Raw genomic sequence first — 16489 nt, 5'->3', positions numbered from 1 at the left:
TTCCTCATTTTCCAATCAGGGGAGGCTGGGGCTGTGCACAGCCCCTCCCCTCCCCCCAACCAAGGCCAAGGAAGGCTGAGGCCATGTGCCACCTGCTTCCCCCCTCTCCTCGTGCTCTGGCCGGCACCAAGGAAGGCTGGATATCAGCACTGATTGATCTCCTCCTCCTTCTCTCCGTGCTCTGACCTGGGCCAGGGAAGGCTGGGGCTGCAGTGCCTTCTCTCCTCAGCCACACCCCCATGTACTCTGGCTGGGGCAGGGAAGGCTGGAGCTATGCATCACTCATTCAACCCCCTTATGCTTTTGGACTGGAGGTGGGGGAGGCTGGGGCCATGTACCACCAACTAGGATAGGGGTGGCCTGCCCCTAGAATGTGGTGGGGTGCTTGCCTCCCATGGGTTTGGGGCACTTGCCTCCCCAGCCTGAGGCTCAGCTGCTGCCCATGCTGAGGCTGTTGGAAAATGGGTTTAACATTGAGAAAGTTCTACTATGTTTTAAAGGAAAGAAAGCAGGATAAGAGTACAGTAGCAGAAATGTATGAGGAATATGCATGGCAGCCACTGACTCAATAGATGAGCAGGTTTCACCATAAAACAGAAGAGGAATTTGAGGGTTAGCTGAGGAAGACAGTGCCTGAGCCAGATGGCAGAGCTGAAGAGGTACTTCCCACTCTGAGATCTCAGTAGAAAGTCCTGGAAGTTGCTGCTTGAAGAAAGCAGGAGGGCAGCTGCCAAGAGTTGCAGGCTGCAAGAGAGTAGAAGTGAGCAGGAGGCAACTCCAGGAGACCCTTCCACATGAGGAGATGAAAAGACTCCAGGCAAGTAAGACTCGGAGTATCCAAAAAAGTCTCTAGAGAGGAAGGCCTGGGAGAGGGTGGAAGACTAGCCAAACTGGAGTGAAAGGACTTTTTTGTGTGCGGACTTTTGTTACCGAGAAAAGGCAAATGAACATAGACAGCCAGCTGAAAGGCTGAGTCGTATGAATCCGCAGGAAAAAGTAAAAAGAGAAAATGAGGCAGGGCTGTGCAGAATGATCTCTGGCTATCAGGGGTGTGTATGTGTGTGTGTGTAAGGTGATAATAGTTACCAGCTATATACAGGCTCTCAGCTCCCTTTCTGCCAGTAGGAGGAAGAGGATTTTGTACAGAATAAGATAAGAGTTATTTTTTTCATCGATTCCAAGGCCAGAAAGAACAAGTGTAATAATCCAATCTGACCTCCTGTACAGCATAGGTCATAGAACTTCACAAACAATTCAAAGAGCAGATCTTTTGGGGAAACATCCTCTTTTGATTTAAAAATTGCCAGTGGTGGAGTATTGACCCCTCCCTTTCTGTTGGAGCTCCCCATTGACTTTAGGCCAGCTTTCCCTCAACCTCTTAGTCCTGAATCCTGCCCTTTAGATCAAAAGGTCACTGCTGACTTTCCCCACCTCTACTGGATGTTTTTTGAAGAAATTGTTTTCTCATTGCTATGACAATTGGAGCCAAACCCCACAGGGTATGCCTACACTAGGAGACAAGGTCAAATTAAGATACTCAACTTCAGCTATGTTAATTGCATAGGTCTACCCAGAAAACTTTGAGAGTACTCTGCTTCTGGAATCATTGGTGCAAGTGAGACAGGAACTGCTGCTGCTTCCTTTTCTTACCGCTATTATATTTGTTTAGTTCACAGTCTAAAAGTCTGGTTTTACAGTCTAAAAGAAATTCAGAGGTGGGGATAAGGTAGGAGTGAGCATGCATCTGTAGGATGCATGACAGACTAAGAGCTTATTTGGGGTGTTTTTAAAGAAGGATTTGAGATGAAGAGACCATAGTGGCTTGGCAACATGGAGCAGTGTGGGCCTCCTGTGACTCGGGCAAACATGGAAAGAGAATGAAAAATGGGCAATACGATTATCATCACAGACAGAGCAGATAGGTCATGACGTAATGTATTTGAACCATCTGACCTTCATAAACAGGCTTCTATTTGTCTTCATTTTGCAGCTGTCATGCACCATGTCTAGACTCATTACAGTGTGTAATACCTACAGGTGGAACCGAACCTGGGACCTCAGTGCATGAGCCTCTAATACATGAGCTAAAAGTCTGCTGACTCTCAGCTAAAGCTGTAGAGCAGACACGTGGTCTCAGTGCCGCTGGATGGGTCAGTGCACCACCCCCAGAAAGTGCACAGATTATAAGTGCACAGGGATCATGTACAAATGTTTAAATAATACCATTGGCTTTTTTTTTAAATCATTATAAAACTTTTTCCAGAAATTGTATGGGAGCATTGATATTTACACTGATTTAGGCAAAGTCCTCTTTCCCATTCATTACACAATGAACTGCACAGGGGAAGGGAAATAAGTAGTTAACTGTGTCCCCCTAAGAAATCCTTTAACGATAATATTATCAAATCCTTTAACTATGATACTATCTAAAATGTCCATTCTATTTTATTTGTTTTGCCAGGCCAGCTTGTTGTCAGTAAAGCTTTATTTATGCTGAGAATGTGTAAAAGATTTAAATATGTTTACAGAATTTTATTAAAATACCTGAGAAAGATTTGAGAGCCAATGAACTGGAGATAAGCTTTTAATTACTAATTCACAACTTGGAGCTAATCTCCTTTTTTCACTGAAAAATAAATACAAGCTTTCCATGTTTCTTTGCAGGGAAATTATAGACTTGAAGAGTCATTCCACTGATGCACCAAGCCCTTTTCTCTTGTCACCTTTGTCCTGCTGCCTTCAGGTAGAAGTTAGGAATATTTGAATATTTACATATAGCAGCAGCCTTTGCACAAAGAGTTCTATCTTGCTGTAGGGCATATTCACTGATTTAGAAAAGTTTTATAATTACAGTGCTGTCCCCACAGATTGTCTTCTAGACAAAACAAGCGTAAAAACTTCCCAAATCTGTAATTAACAGACCATCTGTGAGAGCAACACATTACTGAACTTCTAAGGAATTCTGTGTAATATTTAGAAAATCTGCTGCTGCCTGGAACTAGCAACGCTATTCCCTTAGTTTAGTGTGATTGAGCACTTGTCCAAAATGCATAGGGGCTTTAGGCCAAGTTCTACAGTCAGTTAATGGAACTGTACAAGTATAACTAATAACCAAATTTAATTCCTTCCTCCCAGTTTGTGGTTCCTTCGCCACCTTTAATTCCAGTGACAACTGCTATGTACTGTATTCCTGCTAATTTACAAAAGTGTATAAGGACTTTTGATAGGCAGGGTTTACCATTTGCAAAGCAAAAATCTAGGCATGACCTAACTGATACTAGCCTTGCTTCCTCTAAAGCACAAGTGAAGTCTATAACTGGTTTTCTCAGTTTGTTTCTCAGTTTCTCAGTTTGTTTTCAAGCTGTGGAGTCGCATTCTGGATCCATTAACTTTGCCTGGTTTTGTCCATTAGAGCCCAATTAAGCAACTTGAACTTAAACTGAGTATCACTTACTCAGGTGGGCAAGACACAGTGTGCCATTCAGTGTGTAGATATCTTACTGAATAAACATGAGATTTTATTTTATTTTATTTTATTTTATTATTACTATTATGATGATGATTATGATGAAGCTCATCATTCCGCTCTTTTCCTTCTTTTTGGCTAAGGAGCCTCACTTGAGTCATGTTGAAATTAGGTTGTGAGTACTTCAGATGATCATGCAGCAACAATTCTGAGGGAGTATGTGTTCTAAGAATTTTTGTTCAGGGATGAGGAAGGGAATAGGAACCAGTTGAGAACTTTCTCATGCAGAACAGGCCTTAGCTTTACTCATCAAGTCTGTGGAGCACCTTTTTGCCACCCCACATTGATAATTGATATTCCTATCCATTATCTAACACTGACGCGTTACTGCATGCTTGGACAATGCAAGGCTATTTTGGAGAGAGAAAAAGCCACATAACTTTTGGGAATATAACCCAATTTAAATGAATCATAAAAGTGTGTGTCTATCTGTAGGTTCTCTCTAGCATCTCATCATAGAAGTGGAACCAACCTGCTACTTAGCCTTCCCATCTGTATAGTTTTATGGTTTTTAGGGTTATCTTTGCAAGAAAATTGACATTTTATTTTAAATGACAACTGAGATCCTCTTTTATGGGGCCAGAGCTTTGTTCACAATGAACAAGTCTCCTCTGGCCAGTCATGGTGGCTAAGACAGGCCTCAGCAGTGCTTTCTTTAAAACTCTGGCTTCCATTTCACAGATTTGTTTTCCAAAGAATTTCATACCAGTCTAACAGCCTGGATTCCAGTACCCTGTGCTTAGTCACAAAACTAGAAGAGCACAGGTAGCACAAGGTCCCCACCCTGCTCTTTCAATGGGCCAGAAGCTGACTGCTACTGAAATGAGAACATTGTTTTCCATGTAACTGAACCTTTAAGCCTCTCTCTAGAGGCTGCCAAACAGGGTGTCAAGAGTGGTGTTGGTCTTGTGATATGGAAATTGTTCACAATGAACTAGACTGATCTCACTATCACCTTTAATCTAGTAATGAGGTTTCCAAACTTTTTCATAATGGAGACCACCCTTTTCCATATATTTAGGTGAGGAATATGCTCAGGTTTGACTTATATGTTGAAATGTTATAAATAAATTAATGTTTTACTTGTAAAATAAATTAGATTTAATTGGTTTGATTTGATACAACTCTCCTTATTTCTTTGATTTATTCTGTCTGCTGAGGAGCAAGTGTAATATTTTTCTAATTTGCTTATAGGATATTAGACTTGCCCTGAGACAAATGCAGAAGCATCAAATCAAGTTTCCCCTTTCAAGATTTTTGGTAAAGACTGGATTGAGAGGTCTGGGATTCTCTTCATTGAGAATATAAATCAAACTCATGAGTTGTGATGACTTGTGAAAAGTTTTACACTGCCAGCATAACATATTTTTTTAATAAAGTTATAAAAGTTAACTTTTTCAAGGATACAAAGATTTTATTTCTAGGAGAGAAAGTGTTTTTATTGTCAATTTTTCTTCCAATTCACAAAACTGCTGTCTCTACTAAATAACACTTGTCAATTTAATTTATTTTTAATATGCTTTTAATATTATGGAACACCCAATGCCTCTTAAGATATGTCTACACAACGGGGCCATTTTGGAAGTATCCCAAAATAGCTACCCCATGTCTTTTGAATGGGTCTGCTATTTCAAGACCTATTTCAGTATCCCTGTAACCCTGGATCCACGAGGGTTAAGGAATATCTAGAAATAGTGTGTAGACACACCAAATTTTGAAATATACTATTTTGAAATTAAATCAAAATGAGATATTCAACTTGCATAGCACAAATTGTGGATCTTATTTTGAGTTTAGGGTGCTGTGTAGATGCAACAATAGTGATTTTTTCCCACTTCCTCCAGCCCCTCTCTCTTATTAACCTCTTCACCCATGATCCCTCTACCGATTTTCTAGAGGAAAGTCATTACACTGACACACACACACACACTTGACTGTATTTTGTCAGATTATCTATGACATATTCCCTCCTGTTTTTGAGAAGGCTCACAAATAAGAGAGAGCACTGAGGAAGAGGAAGGAAGTAGAGAGATTGAGCAATGAAGGGAATGTGACATTGTTTCCCCTTCCCAACTTCCCTTCTTTGGGCAGATCTACATTACAGGGCAAAGTTGACCTAATTTTCATACCTCCAGCTTCATGAATACCATAGTTGGAGTCCATGTACCTTAGGTTGAGTTATTGCAGTGTAACTCTGGTGAGGACAGGGAGGGTCGATGGAAAAAAACACTCCATTTTACTTCCCTTATGCTTCTTGTTTCCATGGGGGTGTTGGAGCCTATGAGAGAGTGATCAGCAGCCAATTTAGTGGTTCTTCACTAGACCTACTAAATTGACCCCTGGGGGAATTGATCACTGCAGGGCTGATTCTCCGATAAGTGTAGACAAGCCTTCAGATTAATCCATATTAGGTGTCTGAACTGCTACCCTGAGGCTCTAATAATCGCCACAGGAGCAGCACATGAAACTGATAGACTGGTGCCTGGGGGATGGGGGAGATGAGCTTGTCCTCCATGAATGACTGTACACTCTGATTCTCATTGGATCTGACTACAGCTGGTTGGGATTTTTTCAACAAAATGTTTTTTTCATTGTTGAAATGTCAATTTGTTAAAACTGACCCACAATTTACACTAATTTTTTCCACTTGAAAAAAAATGAAATTGTTTCAACATCTCCTGAACAAGAGTTCAGAAAGCTAAAAGCATACCTAATTTTATAGCCATTGTAACAGATGAATTGATGGGAATAATGTTAACATTCAACTGGGTAAGGGATGTATGGCCTATTGAAGCAGTTATCTTTTCAAATTCATTATTACTGGCAACTCAAAGGAATACTGCAGAAGGAAGGAATGGCCTAGTATATGAAATATTGCTTTTAACAATAGTTAGTATGTTTGAGCATGAATATATCATTCTAAAAGTCTTGCTATGGCTAGCATTAATATCCTGTTGGATGGCATGTGTTGTCATTGTATGTGAAATTGGGAAGTTTAATAAGTATGTGTTACCTGAAATATGTTATCACATTGGGAACACCCACAAAAAGCCTTTGAGGTACAACATTGAAGAAGACAGATGGTGTTGATGCCTCATTAAGGGGAATCCGCTGTACTAAGGACTATCACAAGAGCTGTGCACAATGAAGACTCCTCAGAGGGGGCACATAAACAATGGATACTATTTGACTCGTCACCGCAAAGATCTTTCCAGCAACCGGGAGGAATCAATAAAAGGGGGAAGAGGCATCATCACTTTGTTCTTATTTTCTCACAACTCAACACTTGAACACACATCTAGAGAACAAAGAATGAACAGGGGGAGTTGATCCCAGGCTGAAGGGGATTTGTAGCTGGTACATAGTAAAATTGTGACCTGCTTGATTGAAATCCTGGCTAGTCTATAGAACTTGGATTGAATTTTTACTTCCATTTCTTTGATTACCAACTTTGCTCGGTATGCTTAATCTTTCTGTAGTTAATAAAATCTGTTTTGTTTTTTTTAAATCTAAGACAGTGGTTGTTTGAAGTGTAAAGGGAAATCTGCTCAGGGACAGGGGCTGAGCATGTCTACTACACATGGGAGGAGGTCTTTGTAATCAACTTACCTTGGTCGGGCTTCTGACAAGGGCAAGAAGGTCTGGCTTTGGAGTCCTTGACTGGAGAATTGGAGGAGGGGGTTAATCGGTTAGAATTGGTTATTGTTTGTTTATGAGTGGCTGGCAAAAACATTAATGTAATACTGTTGCCTGTGGATGGCTGTGAGAGTGCTGGACCTGGAAGGGGCTGCAACATGTCACAGCATCACAGTGTGAGAGGGAGACCAGTCTGCTAAGATAGAGGGCTCAGCAATACCCCAGTTGCAGGTTGCAATCTGGGGAATGTTTCACAATGATGTTTAATTTAGAAAATTTAGCTTAAAAAATAAATGCTCAAAATCAACATAAGAATATCTGCACTTGGTCAGGCCAAATGTCCATCTAGACCAGTATTCTCTCTTCTGACAACGGCCAATGCCAGAGGGAATGAGTAGAACAGGCAATCACCAGGTGATCCATCACTTCACCCTCTTCCAGCTTCTTGCAAACAAAGTGCAATGTTTTGATGAACTTGAACTACATTTTTTTTCCAGATCCTAGGGGTCATTGAAAATGGAAAAATCATCCTACATAGAGCTGAGTGAAAAACTACCTGCAAGGTCAGTCAGACTGGATGAAGAATGGGGTTACGAAAGCCTAATGGCCCTTTCCTTCTGCAGGACTATTGCCAAATATCTGGCCCTGTTTCTGAATTATTAGTTGTATTTTGTATTTCTATTCATTGACAATCATTGCTTATGGTTTTGGATCCTTTAATTTGGTGTGTGTTCATTGTGCTAGCTAGATCAATTTACTCTCCTGTATGCCTATGGTGCATTACAACTTTCAGGGCAAAATTCTCCTACCTGAGAACTAAACACTTCTTAAGTACTTCCTTGTGCTTTCAGTTGCATTTCATTAACAAATATCCATATGTGACAACTGCACCACTTCTATACTTTTCTTTACCAGCAGGTATTTTTAATGGATATGCTGAGGACTATAAACAAGGAAGTGTCATTCTCAGCTTTGAACTGTTTCTAGAGAAACATAGATTTATGCTGACATTTATCTTGTAACTTTGCCAGGTTTAATGTGGGTTTTTCCCTAATTGTGAATACAGGTTGTATTCCAGGAAGTCCTGTTCCACTAAGATTTCAACCCCAGATTCACCTACACAATATATTTGCAGCTTTTCCTTGGGCGTCTTTATGCATTTATGTTATTAGATGACTCAGCTCTAAAATAGTGAGTCACCAATGTCTATTGTAAATTTTTTGGGGGAAAGATTACAATCTGGTAAATTTAAATAAATGCAATGACATCTTGATTGCTAAAATATATTAATACAGTGTTTTTCACCCCTCCTACTATTTCAGATTATTTTCAACCTTCATAGTCAGAATGTTCAAAAAATTTCTGTTGGAACGTGGCATGTCAAAAAACTAAAATAACTTCATGCTAAGCATTCCAAATCCTTTGGGGGAACATTACTAATTTCTAAATGCGAACTAGATAGCTCTGGTGAATGTAATAAGAGCTAAAATTTTTTATCATTCAGTAGATCAAATGCAGTCCTTAATAATCAGCATGGTAACATAATGCAATATTCCATAGCATATTAGCATTAGAATGGCCTCTAGTAGTGACAATGATACATTACTTGTTGCCGTTCAAGTGATGCAAAATAAAGCACCCAACTTGGCTGCTTCCTGAAGTAGTGAAGCTCATCTCTTAGCTATTTGTTGAATGAAATAAAATGGCTTAGTTATCAAAATAATAATCAGAATTTGCCTCTTTTATGGTATCTTCAGCTAAGGGAACAAGTAGCAAGATCAGAGGTCTGAATCATTACAGCTTCTCCTTCCATATGAGTTTACTTTCATTAGCAGGTGGCATGGAGAATTTTATATTCACCTAATCCCACCTGTTTTCTGTGGTTATATGAAGGGCTTCAATCTTCCGGGTTAATTAAATGTAACCGATTGCCATTTTCTGGAACTTTGACTAAGACTTTGAGTGGGTCCTGCCAAAGGGACTTCAATGATAGTGACTACCAAAGCCATCTGATACAACTCCTCTAGCTTGAAGTCAGGATTACACGATGGACTAGAAACTCCTGCTAAGGCCAATAGGACTTCTGAATGGGTTGATATGGACAAGCATTTTGCTGGACCAACAATGCCTGTGCTGCTCAGCACCTTAATGGGAGAGAACAGTATGGGCATGTCTACATAGCACAGCAAAATTTGAAATAAGATACACAACTTCAGATACATCAATTGAAATAGCTTAATTAGGCTTTTGGCGCTGTCTACACAGCGGGAAGTCAAAAGAAGAATACTCTTCCTTCGACTTCCCTTACTCCTCATGAAATGAGGGTTACAGGTGTCAGAGTAAGAAGTCCTCCAGCTCAAGATTATTCCAAAACAATGCTGCTGTATACACATAGCCTATTAGACTGAGACAAAGAGACTAGGTTTAGTTTCTGTTTTGATCTTGTGTGGGGGCTGAAAAAGAAGCAGAACACCTTGAGGATTCTGATTTACTCCCAGTCCCTGCAAATGGAGCCTTTGAACTGTTGTGAGATTAGGTGCATGGGTCAAGCAGTTCCTGCCTGAGGAAACCAATGCCCAGAGTGGCAGAGATCTTACCTGGCACCTTTAACAGACAGCGGATATGTCTACACTAGCTTGTTTGAACTAGGGTGGCTAATGTAGTCATTCGAACTTGCAAATGAAGCCCGGGATTTAAATATCCTGGGCTTTATTTGCATGTTCCCGGGTGCTGCCATTTTTAAATGCCCGGTAGTTCGGACTCCCTGCCTGCGGCTACACGCGGCATGGGCTAGGTAGTTCGAATTAAAGCCCCTAATTCAGACTACCATTACTCCTCATTGCAGGAGGACTATCGATATTCTGAATTAGGGGCTTTAGTTCAAACTACCTAGCCTGTGTCGCGTGTAGCCGCGGGCAGGGAGTCCGAACTACCGGGCATTTAAAAATGGCGGCGCCCGGGAACATGCAAATAAATCCCGGGATATTTTAATCCCAGGCTTCATTTGCAAGATCGAATGACTACATTAGCCACCCTAGTTTGAACTAGGGTGGCTAGTGTAGACATACCCAGCCAGGCAAGACACCCATAGAGCCTCACTCTCAGAAGTTATCAAGTCTCCTCAGAAGCAGGAGAGGATCCTTCCCCACCCAGGGGCAAAGACACAGTAAGAAGTCTGTGAGTCAGCAAATGTTCCTGGCACCGTAACACTTGTCTCAGAATTCATTCTCAGTGTACCATCTGCCTGGGAAGCTGCCAAGAGGAAGCTGGTGGCTGGGAAGAACTATGAGTGTTCAGAGATGGGAAATTGGTTAATCTGATATTTATAATGTATTAGCTAACCTTAATCCTTTCCTTTCTGGCCTCTTATTTTCCTGTTTCTAGTAAAGTCACTTTTGCTGCATTGTTGTTTTGGGGTGCATTTTTGCTGAGGTTTGTAGTGATATACATTTATTGTTTCTTGTGCACAGAGTTTTATACTCCTTGCCTGTTGGTAGCATTCATTTTCCAGTGACAGCACCCTTTCTGTCTCAGGCAAAGTGAAGAGTCACCTTTGAGAAGAGGCATGAGGCATCAGAAAGAGACCCCAAAGCCTAGCCAATGAGAGAAGAACAGAAAAGCTAAAAAAATAGCATGCACCAGGGAAGAGGTTTGAGCTGCATCCTAGGGGAGGTGTTACATATTTCATAAATGGTTTGGCCGTGATGTAAATTTCACTGAAGCCAGTGGAAATGCTTTCATGGATTTTGGGTCAATGCTTACAGACGTCAAAAAGAGAATTGCTAACTTTAATTTTCCTACAGGCAATTCTCTGTGGAAAGTCAGCATTTTTTAGGTACTGATAATGAATTATCAGTGCTGGCAAATGTGCAGCCACTTTAATGCTTCTGCCTCAGATTACATGAAACTTAAAATATCTGTTTAACACTAATAAATTAGTTGGCTCACTGTAGCATGATATTGGTTAATTTTAAAATTACTTTATAGATTCTTAAATTTAAAAGGTGACTGTGCTATAAAGCTTTAAATCCACCACCATGAATTTTACACTGCAGTCCCTTTAGATGCTTCACCCGATTGAAGGTCATTATCAATCACTGTTTAATCAACCAAGTCATGCATATAGACAAAGGTTAACTGAGCATGAACCAATCTGACTTCCTTTGTCAACTCAAGACAATTTGCAGCATAATAAAGCTGTTCTGATTGCACTTAACAACACCTGCTTTAAAATCCAGCCTCATTAATATTGTGTTAATGAGTTAGAAATCTTCTAGCAAGGGCAGGATCAAAGACAAATGATTTGTCTTCAATCAAATGACCTCCATTGCATATAACCTACCCCACACAAGCTTCTGTTATCTTTATTCAGACAAGCTGGTCTGGAAATAATTTTTCACAGTCTTAATGTTTTGGGAATGAACTAAAACAGTATGACTCCTAACTGCACTAAAATTTCTGGATCTGGTGGGTTTTGTGCAGTTTTTTCCAATTTTATGATTTAATTTTAGCTTTAATGACAATTTTTGGTGGTTCTAGGTAAGTATTCATGGATAAAAATGGGTAAAGAATTTTCCTATTCATAAGATTTTTTCTCTCTCTCCTTGATGTTGAAAGTTCAGTTCATCTGAGAATTGTTCTTCTGCAATCATTCTAATTTTTTAAAAATGAAATACGGGCACTTGTGAATGTTAACATTTTCAACAAATATTTGTTAGCTGTGAGATTTGCTCGGTGGCTTTCATGTAAACAGGGCTGGACCTAGCCATTCTGGTGCCCCAGAAAGACAGTTTAATTGCTCCCCGGGTTGGGGGAGGGCACGTGCATGGCCCCGCCCCTGCTCCGGCATGTGGGGGAGGGTGCATGCGCGGCCCCGCCCTTGTGCCGGCGTGTGAGGGAAGTCACATGTGTGGCCCCGCCCCCGCGCCGGCGTGGCAGGGAGGGTGCGTGGAGCAGGCGGCGGCAGGATGCACATGCCTGGCCCAGCACAACCCAGCTACCACTACTGGCGCGCAGCCCGGGGCAGGCTGTGCAGAGCTCTGCGGCCACAGGGGGAAGGCGCTGCTGGCCAGCGCTGTGGGGGTTAACGCAGCCCCTGCTCTGGGTGGCCGCTGCAGGGTGGCCGCTGGGAGCTGCTGCAGTCCACGATCCAGGAGCTGGGCGTGTGGCGCCCCTTACAGCTGCCATCAGGTGCCCCCCATAGGTTGGTACCTCGGGCAGCTGCCCGGCTAGTCCATTCCTTAATCTGGCCCTGCATGTAAAGCCTCTGGGTAAATCTAGATACTATGATCATTAGCATATATGGTCAACCTATGTTTTGTATCCAGATTGTGTCCTTTTGGCATTTCCTCTTGCCTTTCTCACTAATATAAAAACCTCACCAAGCAAACTTTAAGCAAGAGAAATTGTCACTGGGGGTATGTCTACACTGCACACTTATTTCGGAATAACCTATTTAGGAATAGAAACTTTGAAATAGCTTATTTTGACATAGCATGTCTGCACTGCAAATGCCCATCGAAATAATACTGAGCTATTATGAAACAGAGCATCCATACTCATTGGATGAGCCACCCAAAAACACTTCAGGCAGGGCATCAGGACAGCAGTCGCTTCCTGGCGCTGTTTCCTGAGGCTATCTAAGGCTCATGCTTGAAAGGTCCTTACGCCATACAGCCATGTCTCAGGCTCCTCTCCTTTGCCTATCTCCTCAAGGGACATCAAAGCCTTACTGTGGTTGCCCTTGTGGACACCACAGCACTCCAGCCATGGAGCTAGACCTGCCTCCAAGCAGTCAATGGGTCTTAGACCCCAAACCGTACCTCCTGCTGCAGTTACTACTCTCATATTTCTGCAGGGACAGGACCCCCAACTGTGGGGCATATCCTTTCCTCTCTCCATACGCGTCTCATGCAGCACAACCCTGCCCACCCTTCCCTGTACACTGTGCACCACCATCATGGAGTGGTGGGATGACCAGTAGTGGCTCCAGAATTTACACATGCAGAAGGACACCTTGATGGAGTTGTGTGTGGCTGGTCCCTGACCTCATGCAATGGAACACCCACTTAAGACTTGTCATCCCTCTCCAGAGGTGGGTCACCATCGCTATCTGGAAGTTTGCCACACCGGACAGCTACTGCTCTTTCAGGAACCAGTTTGGCATGGGAAGATCGACTGTTGGGGCCATGGTCATGTAGGTATGGTGCTATTGTGCCCGTAGGGTGGTGAATTGCTGGAATGGGGTTTCCTAGGGAAGTGGGGGAGTAGTGGAGGCTCCTTCCCTGGAAGGGTTTTCAGTCCAACCTCCACAAAACCCTGATGGAGGATGGGTTAAGTAGGGGGTTGGTCCTAGTGTGTCCGAGGGTGAGGGGGTTGACCTTGGGGACCTCCCAAGGGCCCTGGTAACACTGATTCTCTGTCTCCTTCTACAGGTGGTGAGGGACATCAACACCATCCTGCTGCACTGGCTCATCCTCCTGAGTGACATGGACCCCATCGTCACCAGATTTGCCGCCAACTATGGGGGGGGGGATGACATTGATGGCACCTACATCCTCATCTAGGCCCCCAACCACTGGGCCTCCGAATATATCAACCAGAAGGGGTACTTTTCTATGGTCCTGCAGGCTGTTGTGGACCACTGAGCACAGTTCACCTACATCAACATTGGATGGTCAGAGAATGTGCATGATGCCCGTGTTTTCCGCAACTCCAGCCTCTACAAGAAGATACATGCTGGCACTTTTTCCCCTGACCCCACAATGCGTGTCCAGGATGTGGATATGCTGATGTGCCTAGTGAGGGATGCAGCCTACCCTCTGCTTCCCTGACTTATGAAGCCCTACAGAGGACACCTTGACTACAGCAAGGAATGTACCATGGTGGAGGGCACCTTTGGCTGTCTGAAAGAGAGGTTCCACTGCCTCCTCACCCTCCTCAACCTTGACAAGTGTAATGTCCTCAAGGTGCTGGTGGCCTGCTTTATCTTGCATAATATATGTGAGAACAAGGTGGCGACACTCCTGCCAGGGGGCGCGGTGCTAGAGGCCAAGCAGTTGGCCAGGGCCTTTGAACAGCTACACATGGCTGCCATCTGGCAGGCCCATCAGGGAGCTGAGCTGTGAGCATCTGAGAGGCCCCGAGAGTTTCACACAAGGACCCCAGTGAATCTCTCCCCGGGCCTCTCCACAAGGGGACTGTGCATTCCCCTTCTTAGCCTTTCCTCTCCCACCTCTTCCTTCCCCTTCGCTTTATCCCTCCCCTTCCCCTTTTAATACAATATAGCAGACCTTTTGTTTTTGAAACAAGAAAATGTATTTGTGGTTTAATTAGGGGAAAATATAACTTGGGAAAGAACCAGGAATGGGAGGAAAGGCTCAGGGATGGGGTTGGGAATGGCACCTTCCTTGGGTGGTCCCAGCATCGAGAGTTCATGGCCCTCGGTGGCCACGGGGCAGGGAGTTTGGGGAGAAGCTGGAGGGGCAGGAGCTGGGGTAGGATCTGGGGCAGGAGTGGCTAGCAGGCAGTCGACAGTGGTATAAGCCATGTACATGGTCTGGGCATGCTGCAAGAGCTCCTTGCAGGTGGTGCAATGCAGCTCCTTGTCCACCTCCAGAGACCACGGCAGTGCACACAGGGTGGTGATATGCTCCTGCTCCAGGTCCTCACGGGCTCGTCTGCAGCAGTGGCTCCCACTGAGTAAGGAGGCTAGCGCGGGAGGTGTTGCAGGTGCCTCACTCGCTGCTGGTTCCAGCTGTGAAAAACAAAAAGAAGGGTAGTCAGCTCAGGAGACAGGGTGCCTGAAGCCAAGCCCTCAACTCTGAGGTGACAGCAAAAGGTCTTGGGTCAGATGAAGGCACTGTGCTTGGGGCAAGGCCATCGGTGGCCTAAACAGTGGGCCCCTTCCTGCAGGAGCACAGATGTCCCTGCAGGGAGCCTCGCTACCCCCACATCCTGAGGACAAACAGGCATGGGAAGGTGCCAGTCAGGCCAGGAGTCTGCGGACATGAAGGGAGCAATGGGTTGGCTCAGGTTCCCTCTGTGCCATACACATTTCGGGACTGGCAGTAGCAGCGTCTCACTGGGAGGGGACTTGTATTCCTGCCTGTGACGGACCAGGCCGGTCTGGGCACAGCTGAGGGCATCCGCTTAGGGCGAATTGCTCAACTTTGGGGCTCCTTACAGCCCCCAGACTGGTGACCTCTCCAAACAGGCCACAAACCAGTCCCACAGAGCGCTTCAGCAGCCTGCCTGAAGCCTCACGAGCAAAACCCCTCTGACACCCCAGAAATATCCATGCCCCAGATGGCCCCGGGCCTCATACTCAAGTGGGGGGTCTTAGCACCCAATCCCACCTACCCCGAACGAGTTCTGTCCAGTTCCAAGAAACCAGCCACAGATCCCTGGTCAATTTACACTCTGGACCTTACCCACAAATCACGCTGAGCCAGTCCTTTAGAATCTACCATCTAAAGGTTTATTACCACAAGAAAGAAAAGCATGAGAGTAAGGTTGCTAAAGTATCATACATTACATGCATCGAATCTCCCAGTTCTTGATTCAGGCTCTAGCAGAGATGTTACAGCTGCTGGCTTAAAATCCTTGTTGCGCATCCTAGATCAGGATGGGTCCACAGTTCTTTCTGGCTCTTCGATCCCTACATTGCTGCCTCTGGGATGAAGTGCTGAGCTGAGTACCAAAATGGAGTCTGCCACATGGCCTCTTTCTACATCCTTCCTGTCTCTTCTTGGCTGCAGCAGGTCACCTGGCCAGCAGCCTATCCCTGTGTTCCTTGCTGGCAGCCCTTAGGTGTCAGCCCTCATTCTTTAGGTGTGTCCTTGGCCCGTTGAGTGCCATTGTCCCTCAGGGCCTCGCTAATTAGCATGTCCATAGGCAGGGCTCTGCCCAATGCTCAACCACATGCAGAGAAATATTCAGTATCCACAAAGATTACAGATTCCTAACTACACACACAGACATTATACAATCACATGACTAGCGTACATAGGATTAGCAGACAGTGAGCTTCTATTCAACACCCCACATGGCCTCCTTTTATAACATTTTTGGGGCCAACACCCCCACGTATGTGTGCAGCAGTGATCTGGCTGCTTCCCTCAAATTCAGTAACGTGACACTGCCTACTGGAGGGGGTGAAGGTGTTGGGGAGAGATGAGTGTGAGCAGCAGACTCCACTTGCAGAGGAGGGTAGTACTGGGGTCACTTCTGCTCCTAGCATGCTCCCCTTGCAGGGTCGTGGTGTCCTCTGGCTTGCTGCACCTGCCCAGGAGCGGATAATGCCCCAAGAGTGAGGGCCTGAACATG

At 44.2% G+C, this 16489-nt stretch overlaps 2 long non-coding RNA genes across 2 annotated transcripts in view; one reads left to right on the top strand and one right to left on the bottom strand.

Moving 5' to 3' along the window:
• Positions 1 to 11196, top strand: part of LOC112546220 (uncharacterized) — a 71574-nt gene extending 60378 nt beyond the window's left edge. The window contains exons 3-4 of the long non-coding RNA XR_012905445.1: positions 7660 to 7725; positions 10697 to 11196. This is a non-coding gene — a long non-coding RNA (uncharacterized LOC112546220). The remainder of the gene's footprint in view (positions 1 to 7659; positions 7726 to 10696) is intronic.
• Positions 11197 to 14566: 3370 nt separating this feature from the next.
• The window catches only part of LOC142830292 (uncharacterized), a 31787-nt gene continuing 29864 nt past the window's right edge, over positions 14567 to 16489 (bottom strand). Inside the window, exon 3 of the long non-coding RNA XR_012905444.1 lies at positions 14567 to 14918. This is a non-coding gene — a long non-coding RNA (uncharacterized LOC142830292). The remainder of the gene's footprint in view (positions 14919 to 16489) is intronic.

The sequence above is a fragment of the Pelodiscus sinensis genome, chromosome 7, assembly GCF_049634645.1.
Source record: "Pelodiscus sinensis isolate JC-2024 chromosome 7, ASM4963464v1, whole genome shotgun sequence".
NCBI lineage: Eukaryota > Metazoa > Chordata > Testudines > Trionychidae > Pelodiscus > Pelodiscus sinensis.
Note: the sequence above shows the minus strand (reverse complement) of the source record. Positions and strands in the feature narration are given on the sequence as shown.